The sequence below is a fragment of the Pongo pygmaeus genome, chromosome 21, assembly GCF_028885625.2.
Source record: "Pongo pygmaeus isolate AG05252 chromosome 21, NHGRI_mPonPyg2-v2.0_pri, whole genome shotgun sequence".
NCBI lineage: Eukaryota > Metazoa > Chordata > Mammalia > Primates > Hominidae > Pongo > Pongo pygmaeus.
The window spans coordinates 4,626,091-4,647,227 of NC_072394.2; the positions used below are offsets into that span (position 1 = coordinate 4,626,091).

The window sequence follows — 21,137 nt, forward strand, 5'->3', positions numbered from 1 at the left end:
ATATGGATTTGTATTTCTGTAACAATGCATCCTAGGGGAAGTTTACAAATGAAGGTAGATGGGGTGTTTGTGCATATCAAATAGCCACATGCTAATATTCTTAGATCCTTAGGTAATTATTACTATATCATGAATTTTATCTGAGTAATAAGGAAGAACTGAATATTCTGTTGAGATTCTGGAACTTACTGGAGATTTCTTTTATCCTAGATAAATAATTGAGTATTGTGTGATGTATGATGTGATATGTGTGTGTAGGTATGTGTTTATTCAGGATTAATAATGATGGTATTTTCCTTTTATCTTAGGTAAATAAAACTTTGAAGAGGAATTAATATGCAAAAAAAGATTTATTTTTCATAAGTTTAATAACTTTTTATAAGATGATTTGAAATAGCCATATATTTTTCTAAATATGGGAGATTGTTATGTTCTTCGTTATTGAGACCTGCAGGCTGCAGTTTGATGCTTTCCTCTGAAAAGTATTAGAAGTGAGAAAAATAAGTGAGAGAAATAAGTATTCCCTCACAAAATTTCATTATTTAATGAAATTAACACATAAAGAATTAAATGAGCAGTGAGTATTATTGATGTCTGAATATATCTCAAGTTAAAGCAACACTTCTCAACACTTCCCAAAGCTAACAAGTCAGCCAGAAGGAGAACTGATCAGCAATAGAAGATCATGGAATCAGAGTACCTAGGCAGACCTTGTGTCTTCAGACTCAGCAGACCTCTGGTCCATATAACACATGTGTCTCAGTTAGAGATTGAGACTTTTCATGCTGTCCAAGGCTGCTACCACTAGAATGCTGAATCTATCAGCAGCCCTTGTTCTACATACAATTTGGTTTTATTCATTCAGCATATATTTATTGAGCACCGATAATGAAAATCCTAGGTCTGTTCCTTGCTCTTTTCATGGTGCATGACAGGAGAGCAATTCATCCAGTTTGCATGTCCCAGGTTTCTGCATTATTTGGCTTCCAGCTGGATCCAGACAACAGGAGACAACAAAAGATGAGAGAGGGAGGACAGGAAAAGCCAGGTAGTTCCCCCTTTCTGTCTTTGCCTTTGTCAGCATCCCCGTCAACAGCTCTGTCTCCCCCATGGCTCCACTCCCCACTGTGTGGGGAGCTGTGTATCCTGCTGTGGTCCTAGCCTTCCTCACGTGACCCTGGCCCCTAGGCTCTGGTAGTACTACCCACTCCCTCTGTCCCTTAAGCCTCCAAGGGTGGTACCAGCTTCTTTTGTTGTTAGTCTCAGGGCTGCCTCACTGTGCTCCCGTTGTTTCCTCAGCCTCTTCTATCGCTTGTGCAACCAAATCCTCCCATTAACTTCCCTTCTGTAGGAACTCAGAGTAGTTTCTGCTTCCCCACGTGGATCCTGATTAATCATGTGTCAAGCACAGTGGCATGTCTGGAGAAAATTGAATGCAAAACCAGAAATAGCTCCTGTCCTCATGGAGCTTATAGTTTGGTAGGAAAAGCATATTTTAATAGAATAATCCTAAAATACATAAGAGACGATTGCACAGGATTGAATAATTGAAGATTATCAAAAGACTCACAGGATTTCACAGTGTGTACTTGAGTAAGGTTTTAATACAGGTGAAGGATACATCAGGACACAGAGCACAGATGATCACAGAGGTGTCTAGGGCTTCCAGAAACAGCCCCCCAGGGTCCATTTTAGTCATTCAGGACAGGACACATTTTATCTTCAGATTACATACGATCAACATAAGTGTGAGTCCAGGTATATATTTATTGAGGGGTCTTTCATACCCACCAGCCATGTAGCTAAACCCAGGCTGTATACCCTATTAGACCAGGTAAAAACTATCAGTCTATACAGTCCTAAACAATGTAGACAAGATAATACACGCTGCCTCCAAGGGAATTTCGAGATTTAAATAGCACATTGCACATTATAAAGTCCTCACTAGCACATTTCATTCTTACCTTGACCAGACTTCAAGCATCCTAGGAGACAAAGAGAAGGCTACCCCAGGATAGCTGCAAGGTAATGCTACCTTATACAACATATGAACTTATAGTGGTGCTACAGAGTCGGGGAAATTTTCACTAATGAAATGGTATTTTAGCTGAACTCTAAAGAATGAGTGAGGAATTAAGTTGACCCTGAGGGAAGAGAGGAATCGAGTAGAAGCAGCAGCATTTTGCAGTGCAGACCGATTCCAGCAAGTGAAATAAAAGCAATGTGACAAGAAATAAATAAAAAATGGTCAGGGAAAGAGGCCAAAGCCACATCCTGGAGAGATTTGTAAGACAACCATATGGATTTGGAAAGTGATGGATTTCCATTTGATTCTGCTGATTCGTCCCTTGTCCTAGAAATTTTCTTGACTTTAGCAACACCACAGTTTCCTGGTGCTTCTCAATATCCTTTGTAGCCATCCTTTTTGCATCAGGACTCTCAACACCAGCAGACAATAACAAGAGAATTATTAAGACTTAGAAAAAGAGAATTCTTAATACAGAATTTCAAGGGGTGGATTGAGCAAGACTGGAGGCAAAATGTCTTCCCTGAAAACCGTTTCTCTCTTCCTTGCTTGCTGACATTCTCACTGTCTGGCTCCCTTGCTCTCTCTGCTTGGCTTTAGTCTGTGTGAGCTCCAACCTTAGCCAGAATGTAGCAAAGACGTCCACCAGAAGCTCCAGGGTTACATCCTAGAACTCCAAGTGAAATGAGGTACTCTTTCCCAACTGGTCCTGTGAAAACCCTGATCGCACTCTCAATGGTCAGGCTTGAGTCAAGGATCTTTCTCCACACCAGCCGTTATACCACAGGATACAAGATTCTGATTGGCCAGATCATTTTGTCAGCCCATGACTCAGGGAATGAGTCACTCTACCCAAAACACCAGACTGCTAATTGTATAGGTGTGGGCTCCCAGGAAAAAGTCGGGATTATTCTTCCCCTAAAAAAGAGTTAGGGATGCTGGAAAGGCAGAAAGAAAAGGGAAGGGAAGAGGAAGGGGGAAAGGAAAGAAAAAAAATAAATAAATAAAGAAAGAAAGAAAGAGAAAGAGAGAAAGAGAAAGAAAGAAAGAGAAAGAAAGAGGAAAGAAAAAGGAAAGAGAAAGAGAGAAAGAGAAAGAGAAAGAAAGGGAAAGAGAGAAAGAGAAAGAGAAAGAGAAGGAAGGAAGGAAGGAAAATGAAGGGAGGAAGGAAAAAGGAGACAGGAAGGAAGGAAGAAAAAGAAAAAAGAGAGGGGAAGAAAAGAAAGGAATAAAGAAAGAAGAGAAAGACGGAGAAGAAAACAAACCAAAAAAGTGGCTACTACAACCTCCGCCTGACCATTAAATGTTGGAATTTCTCAAGACTCAGTTTCACACCTTCGTCTCACACTACGAGCTCTCCCTAGGCAAGCTCATTTGCACTCTCTCCTTGGAATGACTCCCACATTTGTGTCTTAAGCGCAGTTATTTCATCTAAGCCCACAGAAACATATCTAATTATACTTGACATCAGTTCTTGAACTTACAAACGCTCCTGAAACTCAACAATTCCCAAATCAAACTTTAGACCTCCACTGCCCATCCTTAAGTCTAGTTTACTTCGAGTGTTTTCTAGTTCAGTAATGGAACCACCAACATTCTGCTATGAAAGCCAGACTCCCAGATATCACCATGACTTGCTTCCCCAAGCACCCATCCACCCCAATTCAACTCCATTTAATCTCATAAATTCTTGTGACTCTTCCTCCTACTATCTCCACCCTACCACCATAGTCTACCTTATCATCTTACTCAGAAAACTGTGAGAAATATTCTGATCTGTTCTTTTATCTCCTTCTCTTTTGCAGTCTATCTATACATTGATGCCAGACAAGTCTTTTCAAGGATGAAAAGTGATTACTTCAGTACTCTACCTACCATCTAATTAAAATACTTTCAAAATTACCACTTTTCTTAATAATATAAGACAATGTACATGAACATGGCCTACGATCCCCTGAGTGATCTGAGCATACTTACTCCTCCTCCAGATCAGGCCTTTAAACACTCTGCTGTAGACAGTCTGTTATTTTATTTTATGTACATGCTCCCACCTTCCATTAAGTTTTTGCATAAACTGTATCCTCCTTATCCAGGAATTCATTCTCCCTCCTCTTCCCCAACCCCTCATCTGCTTAATTTTCCATTCCTTTTTCATCTCAGAGAAATCATCTTTTTGTTAGGGCAGCCTTCCTCACTTTCCTCACGAAGTTAAATTCTCTTCCTATATACCTTCATAGATCACAATGCACCTTCCTTCACGGCACTTACCACAGTTGCAACTATATCTTCACCTGTGCAATTATTTGAATAACATTTAATTATTTGACACCATAACTGTCATGACTGAACATTCCAAAATATACCACATATTTTCTGGCCACATTGATGGGATTATAACGTAATATAAACTTGAATTATTTTAAAATTTGTGCACAACTGAAAATCACATATGTACTTTCTCAGTGCCTCTTTATGTGGAGAGTTTCTCTTATACTAATTCATCCCTGACTATTGTACTCCTGAGTTCCTGCCTCTGTTCTTTAGGATGGTTTCTATTTTTTTTCTGCTGGACTGTATTGGCTTTCCCTTTGGCCACTGGGAACATAGCTGTTTGTAGCCATCCCAGGTCTATAAGTAATCTAAATGGCTGCTTATAATTTCTGCCCACTAGGAGAGGGACTCCTTTACTCCATTAGTCTCCTGTTTGAATCTTAACTCCACCCCAGGCTTCAGGATACCTAAACATTGCCAATCATTCTTAAGAAGTGAAGGCATTGCAAATAAGCAAAGAAAAAGTAGTTTTAAACATTCTTTCCAAATGACCTTGCAAGAGTTTTTTCCATTTTTAGAGGGAATAGTGGGAGTCAGAATTGGCAGAATAAAAACAGTGTATTCCTAGACCATATATCAGCAGATAAATGTGTTCTGCAGCATTAAAATTACCCTTGTGGTGCTCATTCCTGGATGTACCATGTGTTCTGTGATGTAAATCAGTACATAGCCTTATATTTTCCTCTGTGTCATGGACCCACAGAATTGCAGTAGCATGAACTGGTTGGCAACAAAATTCTTTCCAGTGCTTCATAAAGCCTTTGGCTTTTCTTCATTTGATATGTGTGAGTAGGAATGCACAAAAAACAAGAACAGATGATATTATTTAAACCATTTGGTAAGAAATGTCTGACAAGAAAAAAGAAAACATATGTATCAATTCAAGTGCAGTAATTGGCTTGGCGGTTTTCTATATTATCCTTTCTACTTGTAAAAATCATCTCAAATGCAGCAAAATGTTCTTAAATCCTTTATACTTTATTCTAAAAATCAATAGTCCAAAGAGGTTAACTCTTTTTGGGCTTTTGGAAAACAAAACAAAAACCAGAAAAGAGAGGATAAATGTTTTCATTTTTATCTAAACTTTTCGGATTGTTTCTGGTTTTTCCATCTCCACTTCATTATTGCTAACATGGAATTATTGATAAAGCTTAAAAGAAGAGAAACACAAATTCGGATTTTAGGAACTCACTTGAAATCCTTACTTAAAGACTAAAAGTCATTCATTTATTCATTTCATTCAATAAATACTAACGATCTACTATTTTCCAGTTGGCCTCTTTTGGCACTGGTGTATAATGCTACACACAGCACTCACTGCTCCCTTGGTTCCTGCCACCATAATAGGGAGATAGCAATTAAATAAACACAGCTATATTATTATAAATTGGGATGTGTGTTACCATGGAAAAGTACTGGGTGGAGTTTTAGTTTGAGAGTCGGGGAGTGCCTCTCTGAAGAAATGTCTACTATGAGACCTAAAGAATGAGTAGAAGCTGTTGGATTAAGGGGAGGAAAGGTGTTTTAGCCTGTTTTCTGCTACTATAACAGAATACCACAAACCGTGTAATTTATAAACAATACACATTTATTTGGTTCATAGTTCTGGAGGCTGGGAAGTCCAAGGTCAAGGGGCTGCATCTGGTGAGGGCCTTCTTGTTGCACCATAACATGGTGGAAGGGCAAACAAGCAAGTGAGACAGAGAGAAAAAGTAGGCCAAACTCCCAAGATAACTAGCCCACTGCCAAGATAACAGCATTAACCCATTCATAAGGACAGAGACCTCATGACTAACCTCTTAAAAGCCCCACTGCCTGATAGAACTATACTGACAATTAAATTTCAATATGAACTATGGAGAACAGTTTGGAGGTTCCTCAAGAAACTAAAAAACTAGCTACCATATGATCTAGCAATCCCACTGCTGGGTATAGTAAAGGAAAGTAAAGGAAATCAATATATTGAAGGGATATCTGCACTTCCATGTTTGTTGCAGCTCTGTTCACAATAGCCAAGATTCAGAAGCAACCTAAGTGTCCATCAAGAGATGAATGGATAAAGAAAATGTGGTACTTATACACAATGGAGTACTATTCAGCCATAAAAAAGAATGAGACCCTGTCATTTGCAGCAACATGGGTGGAACTGGAGGTCGTTATATTAAGAGAAATAAGCCAGGCAAGAAAAGACAAACATTGCATGTTGTCACCTATTTGTGGGATCTAAAAATCAAAACGATGGAACCCAAGGAGATAGAGAGTAGAAGGATGGTTACCAGAGGCTGGGAAAGGTAGTGGGGAAATGGGAGAAAGGGTGGAAAAGGTTAATGAGTACAAACAATAATTAGAATGAATGAATAAGGCCAGGTATTTGATAGCACAATAGGGTGACTGTAGTCAATAGTAATTTAATTACAAATTTAAAAATAACTATAATTGGATCATTTATACCATAAAAGACAGGTGCTTGAGGTGATGGATAGCCCATTTTCCATGATGCGATTACACATTGCATACCTGTATCTAAACATCTCATGTACCCCATGATGCAACTACCATGTATCCACAAAAATTAAAAATAAAACATTATATAAAAATTTCAACATAATTTTCAAAGGAGATACTCTATAGTGGCGTGCGGAGGCAATCTACACATGAGGGGGCAATACCTGCCACAACTCTGAGGCCAGAAAGAGCCTGGCTTGGTGAAGAGCAGGAAGAAAACCAGAAAAGCTTGCACAAAGATGGTGGTAGCAAGGGGAAGCCAGCTTAGGACAAGGTTGAAGAAGAGGACTGGGCCAGATATCGAGGAACTCGCAGGGAAGAGTAAGGAGTGTGGATTTCTTTCCAAGTTCAATTGGTTTTCACATTGCTGATAGCATCTCCCAAGTGATTACAAGTCACATTGCTCTGTATCATCCATAAATTATCCTCAAGAACTCCTAGGGCCATAAGAATTTTATGAAGGACTCAGCTCTGATAATAGAAAATCAATATTTTTAGTCTCTAGCTTTTCAAGTAGGCAGCTGGAAGTATAGCCAAAGGATTTCAGATTTCACAAATGTGAGAGCAAGAGACATCTGCTAGTCTCTGTTCAATCTCTAATTTTCCTGTGTCTTTCTAAGTGACACAGAATTAGTAGGCTTAGAATTTGCTGTAAAAACTTGTTAAATTCATGCTTTGTTCTTTAACAGCATCTTAGCTCTTCTGCTTACTAGCTTTGTGACTTGGCAAGTTGTTGGACCTCTCAGATTCTGTTTTCTCATGTATAAAATAGGGACACACTACAGTAGTGATTAGTACTATTCACCAAATATTTCCTGTTCACTCTGGACACATGGTAGGATTATACTCTCTGCCCCATTCCCTTGTAGTTAGGTGGTGTCAGGTGACTAGTTCTGACAAATGAGCTATGCATGGAAGTGATGTTTGCCATTTCCAGGCTGGAGCTTTTCATTGCAGGTGTGAGGCTCTCTGAGCAATCCTCCCCTCCGCTGCTGGCCACTCTGTCAGCCTAGGAGATATGGAGTAGGATGCAGAGTTGCCCATCAATGGACATGGTGGGTTATAAGCAACTGGGACTTTAGGTTACTGACCAGCCTCACTAACAGACTTACTTCATAGGTTTGTGATAAACTGGTATTCATCCATTCTTGCACTGCTATTAAAAATACCTGAGACTGGGTAATTTATAAAGAAAAGAGGTTTCATTGGCTCACAGTTCTGCAGGCTATACAGGAAGCATAGCAGCTTCTGGCTCACGGGAGACTTCAGAAAGCTTCCAATTATGGCGGAAGGCAAAGGGGCAGCGAGGCACTTCATGGCCAGACTAGGAGGAAGAGAGAGGGTGGACAGGTGCCAGACACTTTTAAACAACCAGCTCTCATGAGAATTCACTCACTATACAGTATCAAGCAGCAGATGATCCTAAACCATTCATGAGAACTCTGTCCCCATGAGCCACTCACTTCCCACCAGGCCCCTTCTCTAACACTGGGGATTATAATTTGACATGAGATTTGGGTGGGGACACAGATCCATACCATATCAGAACTTAATGGGATAATAGACACTAGGCAATTGCTATACTATCTGGCACACTATGAAGTGCTAAATATAGGTTTCTATATTTCAGGTAAGCATTACTGGATTTCTCTGCCCAAGTATTAGCATTTGCGTAGCTTTCAGGATTTAATTTTCAAGCCTAGAATTGAATGATTCAAGTTATCATTAGAAATATTTACTCTGGCATTTAATTATACATGCAAATTATTGTTCATCAAGTTTGTAAATCATATTTTTGGTTTATGATAATAGGTGATATGGAAGAACGTCCAAGAACTGAACATTACTTTGCTCACAAAAGTAAACTCATAATGGCTGAAAACATATCTAATCTCCTTTTCAATAAATAATGATATGCAACTGATAGCTCTTGCCAAATGTAATTGAGATATATCTTAACTGTTTGAAAATATTAAAGAAGTGTTTACTTTTAATTCATTACAGATGCAAAATGTTTGGGTTTAAAGGAGAAAATCAAAAGAAAACATTCTAAAATAATATCGATTTCTTTCTCTCCTTGCCATTTTTACAAACATATTCTACCTATAAATATGCACCTGTATAAATTATGACTAAATCTATTTTTACTGCTTCACAGTAAATCTTCTGCTGAATATCTATATGAGACCTTAATCTCCTGCGTATCATGTACTAAAGGCTAATTGATTTGGCAGCAAAAATAGACAGTTATATTCCATTAAAAACCAACTCCATAATTCATGACTGGACTTGGGGTCTGCTTCCAGCCCAATGGCACATCTAGCTCCCAAAGCTCTAAAACAAATTTTCCAGTTTTATAATTGCCAGAGTCATATTTTTCTCCATTTAAAAAAACACATCAATATTTATATTGTTTTCCATGTGTTCTCAAATGACAGCTTAAATGATTTGACAATAAGTAAGGTTTGATTAAATTCAGTAATCCCTTGACAGGGGTGGTTTATTTGATTATTCAAATTATTAATCATCATACCATCTATTTAATTTTTTAATACTTAAATGAATTTTTTCTTGTAAAAGAAAATCTTGTAAAACAAAATTATATCAGAGAAAGCCCTGCAAATTACAAGGAAGAAAATAATCACTCATAATTCCAACCCTAGAAAAATATCACTGTTGACCACTTGAGGACTTTACCCTAGTCCTTTTATTCTGCAAACATTTGCCATAGAGGTGCAATAGAACACAAAATAATATATGCTGCTTTTAAATATTTGTGTATAATTATAAATGCAATCTATATAGTTCCTTATAAGGAAATATGAAAATTATTAAGTCAAAAACATAACCCAGGGAAAAAACCATCAGAGATAGTCATTATTCATATTTTAGTGCTTCCCCTAAAAGCAGCCATTACTTAGCTACTTTAGCGTTCACTCAAAAGGTGTATTCTGCAGAATGGTCCTTAGCAGTGCAACTGTATTTTCCAGAGTGCCAAACATTTATTCACTTTTGAGTTTGAGCACCCACACACGTCATGCATTTGCAATATGAAGCAACAACAACGTGTTACACCGTGGTGTTATCAATGAAATTAAACCTAGCCTGTCCTCTCCAAGAGCTCCAGGTATGAGGAGGATGTAGACTAGCAAACAATTATAATACAGAGTGATTAATGCTAGGATTTGAGATAAGCTCAGGATGCCATGGCACTGCGATGGAATACAAACCTCGTCTGGTGGACGAGAAGGTTTCAGGGAAACCAAAAGCTTCCTGGGGGCTTTGCAGTAAGGCTAGTTCTCAATGGATGCAGCCAAAGTCAGAGGAAGAGAGCCACCAGTGAGCATATGCAGTCTAGGATCAAAGGCAATTCCATGTGGTTGGAGGATAGAAAGATAGTGACAGGAGATGAGGTTGGAGAAGTTGGCCTGCAGGATTTGTATTCCATAATAAGGAGCCTGAATTTTATGCAAAATACAACAAAGCAGTTAAGCAGCAGAGTGACATATTCAGGTGTGCATTTAAGAAAGAGCACTCTGGCTGCAGGAGGGGACAGATAAGACATGTGGCAAGGCTGAAGCTAAAGAGAACAGTAAACAATGGTCATCATCCAGATTAGAAATGGAGAGAGCCTAAATGAAGGCAGCAGTAATATAACGAATATTAAGAAAGTCAAGGAGGCTTAGACTATTCCTATCTACATGCAGCTTGGGGATTAACCTCAGATGTTGATCATGCTTGCCAAATTATTAATAAGACAATATCTTAAGACCTGCCTTGATAATCTCCTTCCATTCTTATGATATGAGGTTAAAAACAAGGCAAATAATATATCTTGGATTCTATCCTAAAGGGATCAATGTAAGAAACCTGGGTAAAATTCTGACACCATAATTGAAATCCAGGAACAGGGGCCTATGCTACATCACATACGGAGAGCAGATGGCTCAGAGTGATCATCTCAAGAACTTCTCCTTGGGCAATGTGACTTTTGCAAAAGAACTAGGAAAGTGTTCCTTTGGGCCATGATGATTTATCAAGGCTAGAAGTTGAAGAGATAATAAATCTATTCTGAACAATATACGTACTAAATCGTAGTCATTTATAGTCCTCTAATGAGACAGGTACTCAAATGGGTACACATTTGCTAGGTAAACAAATGTATTGCATAGGGAATTAGGGATTTACAGCTAGCAGGGGACATTGAGGCTCAATATTGATGGTTTTCTTTTTCCATTTCGGTTGCTAATGTGATTTATTTGCAGTTTTCTTAATCAAGGTGACTGACACAGAAACTATCTAGATTTTTTAGCACAGCAGTTAAAACAGTCCACAATACATAATTTGGCTCCTAAATAATTTCTCCCCCAACAATTAGAACTTTCCAAAACTGCTTTAAATCGCCTTATGTGGGTATCATGAGTTTGTGGTCATTGGAAGTATTAAAAAAAAAAAAAAGCCTGGAATATCAGTAATGAAATGCATCAAGCAGGAATCATATATACATTAAAATACTGGTTTATAGTTTTGAGGGCATTTTCTTTTTTTTCTGTTGCAGCTATGTGAAGATATGCGTATGTATTAATTGTTTTTCTTGCTAACACTGTATAAGCAAATTCAACTAAATTGATATAAGATTTTGGATACAAGTTTAGAAAACCTGATACCTAGACTTATTTTAACACACATTTTTCAAGTTTGCTTATGACTTCACTAGGTTAGAACTTCTTAAAAAGCAATGCTTTAAACATTTTATTCATTCAACCTTTATTGAAAGCCAACATTGTGTTGCTGGATATGCAAAAATAAATCATGTATAGTGGGCTATTAAAAATTTTTATCAACTTACAAACTGAGTACAGATATCTACTCTCACTGTAAAGCCTTAGCAAAAAAAAAATTGATTAAAATAATCCTTAATAGTACATAAAAAATTACAATCTTCCATTAGAGGAACAAAAGTTGTGAAGAAATTCTAGGAGATAGAAAATAATTATGTACAGAGAAGATAATTCAAAATACATGTTGGAGAAAATTACTCTTTCAAAAGCCAGACATGTCCAGAGAAACTGGAAGGGAGGAAGATAGAAATGATGGGAGACATGGCAGAGGGGGACACCCCCATCATGTGATGGCAAGAAATGCTGTTTCCACCTGAATGAATTCCCAAAATCTAAAAAACAGGAAAGTGAGATATGAGCTGTATTCATAATTCTTTAACGTTTTCAGTATTCTCTCCAGCACTGATTACTGAACTTGTTCAGGAGTGAAGCCACGTGTCCCCTGGGAGTGTGCTGCACTGGCAAGAAGAAATGGATGACTCACAATTTTGACAGTGACTCTATAGAAAGAAAAAAAATCTGTGACTCAGGGCCTTGGGGAGAAGACATCTCTTCAAAAACTCATCTGATTTTTTTTCATGCCATGTAATTACTCAGAGAACATTAAGAGTCTAAAAAATTTCAACACTGGTGTCTAAGAGATACGGAATTACCTTTTGCCTGAGATGCTGGAAACAGTGGGGGCAGGTTTGTAACTAGAAAGATTTGAGCAAGTCCAGGCTCAGGTATCCAAATTGCCCTCTCTGCTGTTGGTATAGGGGATTGAGATTTTCTGGGTCTTAAATAAGGTTTTCTTTTTATCTAAGAACTATAGTTTCTATGCAGCTCTGAGGGGGCTTAGAGAAGCCTAGCATGGAAAAAAGAAATTGTCAAAGCAGTGTTTGGGGAAATGAGATGGGGAAATTTCACGAATGTGGGCATAGAGAAACTGACTAGACAAGAGAACGTGAGCATTATAATGATATCAAATGGAAAATTTGAAAGTTTATTTTGAAGGAGATGGCTAAAAACAATTTTATTCTGAATGAGAATGTGATTGCCAAGAATCAGTCTTCAAGCAATCCAGGATTTAAATTTCCTTGTTCTAGGCTCAGAATTTAAATAGGCAAAATGCAGGAGTTCGAGGCTGTATGAGCTATGATCATGCCTCTGCACTCCAGCATGGGTACAACAGCAAGACTGTATCTAAAAGAATAAAAATAAATAAAATAAAAAATAAATGGGCAACAGGAAAGACTTTAAGACCACTCTCCCCTTGATGTTCATATGGCTGGGTTCTTCCCATTATCCAGGTTTCAATTTTAAGATCACATCCTTAACATATAGTTTTCACTGAATACTTAGCAATTTGATCAGCAATTTGATCTTATGTAACACATTGAAATGCAACACGTGTGTTTCAAAGTCAAGTGATTAGAAGACTATGGGCCCTAACTGCTGTTTATGGAAGTATGCATCCATAGCAGATGCTGTCAAGAGCTCCCATGTACACCCAATTCCATTAACAGTCTCCTCTGATTCTTCTTCTCACTGACAGCCTCTCACCAAGTACTGGTGCTCTCCCTGAGGATTTTCTCTGGCTGCAGGAGCATGTTTCAGCGTGCAGGGCAGATTGGAAGAATCTGTGAGTTGATGCCTCAGGAAGCAGCCCTCAACAGACATCAGACGGGAAATGCTGGATAAATATCCCAACTCCTCATCTCTTGGGTAGGACAACACTGAGGAATGTCCTGCAAAGTCTCCCTAGATTCCCAAAGGGCCTGAGCCCCAGTTACCCACAGCAACAATTCTGCACATTAGCACACTCCTTTAGTAATTTTCCTCCTTTCCTGTCTTATTTCCCCACTCCTGTCCAGTGTTTCCTGGGATCACTCCCAAAGCAAATCACTTGCACTCACATCCACATCTCTACTTCTGGGGAGTCCCAAACTCAAAAGGCATTTTTCTACAAAGGAAAATCAAATATAAAAGAAAGTAGAGTAAGAAGAGTTGGGACCAACAATGACTGATGATTAAGCAGCAAGAATAGCGGCAATTAAAAACTGTGCATAACACTATGGATGCACTGATGACACAGTGTCTTGGCCAAGCCCTGTGGGAATTCATACTGTTTGCCTGTGTGCAGCAGCGGTGCAAGATTTGCAGTGCTGTGAAATATTTAGTGGACGCTGACTTTCACAGAATCCTGAATTACTGTTCTCAATAAGCTCCAGTATTGTGCTATTTCAAATGTAGAAATACCAAATTTTACTAATTGTGAGCTCCTAATATAGTAACTTACTAGCAGATAGCACTTGGTTATATATTTAAAAATGAAATGATATCATATGGCATATCATTTCCCATAATAAAGAAAAAGCTCTCAGTGTTCTATCAGTTTGGGCCCTTAAGACTCCTGATAGGCAGGTAGATGCTGGACCACACTCTCTTCCTGCACTAAATAGAGGTTGCAGACACTGGGTAAAACCCCAAGAACCACAAGCAGATGCCCACTGCTTTCCTGGCAGCCTGACCCTTGCACCAAAAATACTTTAAACAATAAGTTCCCAGTTCTTAAAAGAGCAAACATACCTTTAAAGGAGAAAGAAAAAATACACAAGTCTTACCGACCTTGGGTTTAATATTTACTCTTCTCTTTCTTAGGTCAAAGCTACTGAGTATAAACTGGGCTCCTGCCAGGTTCTTACCATATTCCTTCAATAGTTGTTTTTCAGGAAGCTCTGTTTTCTGGAAGAGATAAGAAAATAGTACCTGGGAGGAAATGAGCCATGCTTGTGTTGCTGAGTGATTCTAACATGTTTGGTGGGGGAAAGGCACATAGATGTTAAATTATTCACCCTTGGCAGAGAACATCCTTTGGGTAGAGTGTTTCTTATCCTCCTCCACCCAGAAGACTTGTTTCTAGTTTCCTGTGCTTGCAAGCTTGTCTCTCCCAACTAGGCTGTAAGTGAGTTGAGGGCAAGGATCTTGTCTAATTTACCTCTACATCCCCAGGACAATAAGCAAGGGTGTAAATGCCTAGTTCCCTTGCCCAGGTAAAGAGAAAAGTGCACCTGAGGCAAGATTCCACTGCAGCACCCCCTGCAGGCTCCACAGACGTGGTCTGAATTCACCGCCAGCTTCACTTCCTTCCATTCCCTGTCCTACTTCCCCCATTCCTTTACTGTCTCTGTGGAGCCTTCCTTAGTAAACCACTTGCACACAATTCTCAAGGTTTGCTTATGAAGATCAACAGCTATGACATCAACCCATAGAACAAAAAAACAGAGCAATAGAAAAATTAATAGGCAATAGAAAAATTAATGACTGCCATGTCGTCTTAGAGAAAGATCCTCGATTTCCACTCAAATTAGCTTGAGTGGAAAGTTTACAGAGGACTCTACATTGCTAGAAGTACTGGATAGGCTTGGGGGAATTCGCAAGTCACCTTTACTTGCTAGGGCCACATGGTGTCTCTCCTCTGTTTCTCTTAGCACTTGTACTTGTCTTTTTTTACGGTAGTCCCATATTGCCTATGATGTTTTACTCTAATGTAATGTGTTTGCACATGACTGTGGCTTCCTAAGGCGAAGAAACTCTTGCCCTGGCTCTACAGAGAACCAACTTATCCAGTCCCTTAATTCTGTAGGTCCAAATGCCAGACAAAAATAAAATAAAATAAAAAAACAGACTCTGATGAGCCCATCCAAGGTCAAGTCCCTGCCCCATCCAAATCAGATTCAACAGTGGAAACAGAGTCATCTGCCATGACACAACCACTTCTTTGACAATACTGTAGGCATGAGTGGACTTTTTCAGGAGGAATTATGCACTCAGGGTAATGACTGACATCTGTAGGGCAATAACAAGCCAACATCGCTTGTTAGATTCCCAGTCCTCTTGAACATGTTCCATCAACTCCATTCTCATGGGCTTGCTCACTGTCTACCAACATACTGGGCTAAATTTGCCTCCAGGCTTCCTCTCATTGTCCCTCAAATTATATAGGCGTTGGCTCTTTTCTGAAAACACTATCCTTCATTTCCTACTTTCCCCATGAAGCCTTTCCCAGAATTCCAATTGTCCCCTAATGCCTAAATCAACATTTTATTTTGTCCATTTACCCATTGGTGCATGGTAGCGCCAGGGTTGTCTTCCTTACTTAGAGAATAAGTTCCTCCAAATCAGGGAGAGACCATGCCTCCTATTTCTTCTGTTTCACCTATATCATTTGGCACGATTCTGAGCACGTAGTCAGCAAAACACAGCTGCTTCTCCCTAATGTACTGAATGAAGTAGATAAAGCTTTTCTACAGCACCTATTTCAGTGCCTTAATCATAGGCTGGATAAGAAACTTTTTGTACTACTGCCCCTTGGGCCTCACCACTACAGCATGAGCTTATTCCACTTCCAACTACCAGGATCTGTATCTTTGCCAGAGGGCTTTTTCCCAAACAGCAGGAAGCCTTTCTGGCCTTGGGCATAGTAGACTGGATAGTCTGGAATGTTAATTGCTGGCAGCACTCAATTCAGGAGCTGGTGGATGTAATCCAGCTCCCTCACCCCTCCATAGTGTGTCCGGACTTGGTTCCTTCCAGTGGGTTCATGGTCTCGCTGACTTCAAGAATGGAGCTGCGGACCTTCGCGGTGAGTGTTACAGCTCTTAAAGACGACACGGACCCAAAGAGTGAGCAGTAGCAAGGTTTATTGTGAAGAGCAAAAGGACAAAGCTTCCACACAGCATGGGAGGGGACCCAAGCAGGTTGCCACTGCTGGGTGGGGTGGCCAGCTTTTATTCCCTTATTTGTCCCTCCCATGTTCCATTTCTGTCCTATCAGAGTGCCCTTTTTTCAATCCTCCCCATGATTGGCTACTTTTAGAATCCTGCTGATCGGTGCATTTTTACAGAGCACAGATTGGTGCATTTTGTAATCCCTTTGCTAGCTACAGAGCACTGATTGGTGCGTTTTACAATCCTAGCTACAGAGTGCTGATTGGTGCATTTTACAATCCTCTTGTAAGACAGAAAAGTTCTCCAAGTTCCCACTTGACCCAGGAAGTCCAGCTGGCTTCACTTCTCAGTAAGTTAACTCTGAGTGTTCTACACTGTTTCCCAGAGTTCCCCAGTGGGCTTGAGCTCCAGCTGCCCACAGTGGTGACTTACTTGATAATGGCCTCCTTGTGTCTGCCTTTCCTTCCTGTCTCACTTCTACACTTCCCTGTTAGTGTTTCCTGGGGTCACCTCCCAAATAAACCACTTACACTTGAATTCTTGTCCCCGAGTCTGCTTTTAAGGAAACCTAAACTAAGACAATGTTCAATAAATGCCAATGGAAAGGTTGAAAAGGTAATTTTCACCTTCCCCCTCACAGGTAGAGAAGCTAGGCCATTGACAGGGTTGGATTTCTCAAGACTGGCAGGATAGAGGACTCCACTCCTATGGAAGCACCTTTCAAGAAGAGATGGTATGGGAATCAGTTTAAAACACAAAGCACTGCATCCTTGGGGGCATCTGTGAAGTTCATTGCACCCAACCAGACCTCCTAGAGAGGGCAGGTGCTGACAACATAACTGCCAACAATTTACTGGTCCAATTTGTGATAGGCAATATATATCTCGGCAGCCCAGAAGCCACATCCCCATTTGTCCTGGTTTTCATTAATTCAAAAAAGAGGAAGAAACCAATAATGATAGTAATAATAACAATGACAACAACTATTAGACTTTCTGCCAACCTTGGTGAGCAGCATTTGACTTGAGCTATGAAATCAGAGAAATGTCCCTTTCTTGCATCTTAATTTTGGAACAAATTCAACCTGTTAATATAGTCCTTCAGGAATGAAACAGACAAAACCATACAAATGCTCGGAGGATGTTGGGAAAAACCAGTTACTTCTGACTAACTGGAAGGGCAGCTTGATCATTTCTGATGGTTGATTGCATAATTTCAGTCCTTGAACATTTAATGTGCCATCCCCTTGGTTGCTGGAGGAATGCAATTGCTCTATGAAATGTGAAGAGACTTGACAAGAACTGTTTTCATGGTTATGTGCCAAGTTCTTGCTTTAACTTGCTTGCTTAATCAAATGTCTACTCGTGATATCTTTGGGAGTTTCTAAATTTCATTAGCTCTTTCCTTAAAGAGAAATTAATCTACTTGGCAAGGAAGGTTTATTCATCATAAGTCAGCAAACATTAGCACTTTCTAATAATTAGTTCCAAGATCCAGTTTCTAGATACCTACCAAGTCCAGCCCTGGTTCACAAGAAATTGACCTATTTTCAGTGGAAGCACTGTAACCAGTGCAAGAAACACTATCTCATAGAACAGTGTTAATCTGTCATTACAGCCAAAATGATTTGTTATAGCAAAGCAACAATCAGAGTAAATGATGCCTGTCCCTTCATTAAGGAAAATCTAGAAGAATGCTCTGTCATGAGTTTAATCTGAGATTTGCCTGGCTATCCTGATGAAAACCATCTAATGAATATGTAAATTTATCATTGTCTTCTATTGTAAAAATGTACAGCAAATTTTCTGCTTGGCTATGCATAATCAGAAAAGAAATCCTCACTGCTGTGAATTTGAACTTGAATAAAAATGGTCTTCTCAGGAAAAGAGCATGCTAGATGGAGGAGGGGTTAACAAGAGCCTTCAGTTTACAGATGCAGGATGTCTTCCTGCTGTTAATTATTGTGGTAAGCAGCATAATGGCCTTCTCCCCAAAGATATCCACATTCTAATCCTTGGAAACTGAATATGTTACCTCACACAGCATGGGGCCCACTGGGACTGGACCCCTCCACTTGGCAGGTCCATTGAGGCTTGGGTACATGGGTAGACATTCACCCTCATTTACCATTCTGCTGAAACTGTATCTCTAGGTTTCTGAATGGGAAGAAGGAGTCTACTGGAAGGAAGAGTCATGGCTCCTGGAAAGGGGGGGAAATGAAGCAAAATGGAGTTCTTTCCAGAGTTGCCAGATTATTTCAATAAAAATATCAGACATGTGTGAGTAAAAAAAATGGACAAAATAGCAACAAAAATGCAATATGGAAAGATTTCTGGAAACAATCCATAACATCTTATATTTTGCACTGAATACAATGGCATTTTTTCATTTCTTTATTTTTCAGAAACTCAGGTTTTGTACACTTGAACTAGAAAAGCATCACATAGGTCAAGACAAGAAAAAGATTGTTCAAACATCAATTAATGACATGAAAAATAATAAAAAACTGTTTAGTTAGATTGTTTAGACTTTTATAAGGAAGACTAATATAAATTTACTGACACATTTCTTCAATGTGTTTCCAGAATAAAAGCTCAAACCCTCAATGCTTTCAGAATAAAAGACCACACATGATCTTAGGTGTGGTAAACACCCTCCAGAGTACTCCAAATCATGGGTTAGACAGAAACTACAGACCAGTAATATCCAATGGAAATATGGCATGAACCATGTTCAAAGAAGTTAAAGGAAACATGAAATTATTTGCAAGAATCTATCTTATTTAACTGGATACAGCAAAAACATTATTTCAACATGTAAGCAATACAAAAATTAACAAAATATTTTGCTTTTTCAAATCTATTCTTGAAATCTGATGTGTAATTTACTTATACCATATCTCAATTTAGATAGTAAAATTTATCAGAAATAATTACTCAGTAGTTACATTTCATAAAATTTATCATTGGCAAGTAAGATTCACATACTCAAGTTGTTCTAAGCATACATTAAAAAGTTTCCAATAACTGAATCACAGTTTTTTATTTTAATTTTTAATTACAATTAAATAAAATTAGAAATTCAGTTCTTTAATCACAGTAGCCAGCCGGGCACAGTGGCTCACACCTGCGATCCCAGCACTTTGGGAGGCCGAGATGGGCGGATCACGAGGTCAGGAGATTGAGACCATCCTGGCCAACATGGTGAAACCCTGTTGCTACTAAAATACACATACAAAAAAATTAGTCTGGTGTGGTGGAGTGCACCAGTAGTCCCATCTACTCAGGAGGCTGAGGCAGGGGAATCGCTTGAACCCGGGAGGTGGAGGTTGCAGTGAGCCAAGATCGTGCCACTGCACTCCAGCCTGGTGACAGAGCGAGACTCTGTCTCAAAAAAAAAAAAAAAAAAAAATCTCAGTAGCCACCTTTTATATGCCTAGTTGACACCTGTAGCTTATGGCTACCATATTGAACATCACAACACTAGCTCATACACAATGACTATAAGAATGTGTGAGATTTGTTTCACTTTCATAAATTTTTTGCGCTAATTTTCTATGTGACCCATTTTCTTCTCCATAATGTTTAATCTGAAGCCTTTAAATGAAAGGCCCTTGTGTTCTTGTCAGTGGTGTCAATAAGGAAGTGAAGAAGGTTAGGAAAGGGGAGAAGTTTCTATGAAAGAATGGAGGATGTTGGCAGAAGCTTCAGAGAAAGGAAATCAGCCTAACTCTCCAAGATCTGTTGGGCAGAAAGAGCAGAGGTTCCCAGGGCAGTAGGATGGTCCTGGAAATTGTTCTAGCACACTTTCAGACTGGGCTCTTGTTTACAAATGACAGAAACTTGATTCAAACTGGCTTTGACAATGAAAGTACTCTATCAATTCAAGTAAATAAAACATCTACATGTTCTGTAGTGAGAAGCTCAGGCATGGCTAAATCCAGAGGATCAAATAATGTCATCACAAATTTATTTTTCTTAATCTCTCAGCATCAATGTCCCTGTGTTGCTTTAAATCCAATCAGAGTTTCACTGTAGTAAAAAGATGGCCACCAGCTACCCCAGCCTATGTCCTATTCTTAACAACTCTACCAAAAAGAGAGTACTTCTTTCTGAAAAGCCCCAGCCAATGTCCTGGGCTGATGCTCTCTGGTCTGGGCATAGATCTCATGCTCATTCCTCAACTAATTCCCAGGCCTGGTGAATTTCCCAGCTTTGGAGATGGAGGGCTGGAACTGACCACTCAACCCCCATGAATTAGAAAAGGGAGAGTGGTTTGTTCTTTCAAGGGAAAATCAGGCTGCTATAGCTAGGAGAAGAGGGAATGGATGCTGGGCAGGAAAAATTTCTTGTGTGTCAAATCAAGACTTTTGACAATGAGGAGGCTAGTCAGTTCCCCCAAAATAATTTATTCAGACTTTAGGTGTTTCATGAAGAAAATTGTATCATCTACCAAGCACCTAATCTCCTTTCCCCATTAGTCAGTCACGTGGGAATTCATACCTTTTTAAAGCTACCTAGCCTTGAAAAAGTTGTCTAATCTCACCATGATTCAGATTTTCCATCTATAAAATGGAAATGATAATAGGGCCTACCTCATACATTTATAATAAAGATTACATTTAATCTTATATAATAAGATAATATAATAAAGATTATATTTAATCTTTTATAAATGTCTGAGGTAGGTCCTATTATCATTCCTATTTTATTTGTTCTTATT

The 21,137-nt window shown here is 39.1% G+C and overlaps 1 protein-coding gene and 1 long non-coding RNA gene across 4 annotated transcripts in view; one reads left to right on the forward strand and one right to left on the reverse strand.

Moving 5' to 3' along the window:
- The window catches only part of ANKEF1 (ankyrin repeat and EF-hand domain containing 1), a 41,032-nt gene extending 27,654 nt beyond the window's left edge, over positions 1–13,378 (forward strand). Inside the window, exons 12-13 of one of the 3 annotated variants that reach the window (XR_008496022.2) lie at positions 309–1,048; positions 3,832–3,921. The gene's annotated coding sequence lies outside the window, so the exon portion shown is untranslated. Of the gene's footprint in view, positions 1–308; positions 1,049–3,831; positions 3,922–13,240 lie in introns of those variants that run through there. The other 2 variants (XR_008496023.2, XR_008496024.2) reach the window with 2 other exon arrangements.
- LOC134738909 (uncharacterized) overlaps positions 1–21,137 on the reverse strand; it is a 208,977-nt gene that overhangs the window by 52,504 nt on the left and 135,336 nt on the right. The gene's annotated exons all lie outside the window — the stretch shown is intronic.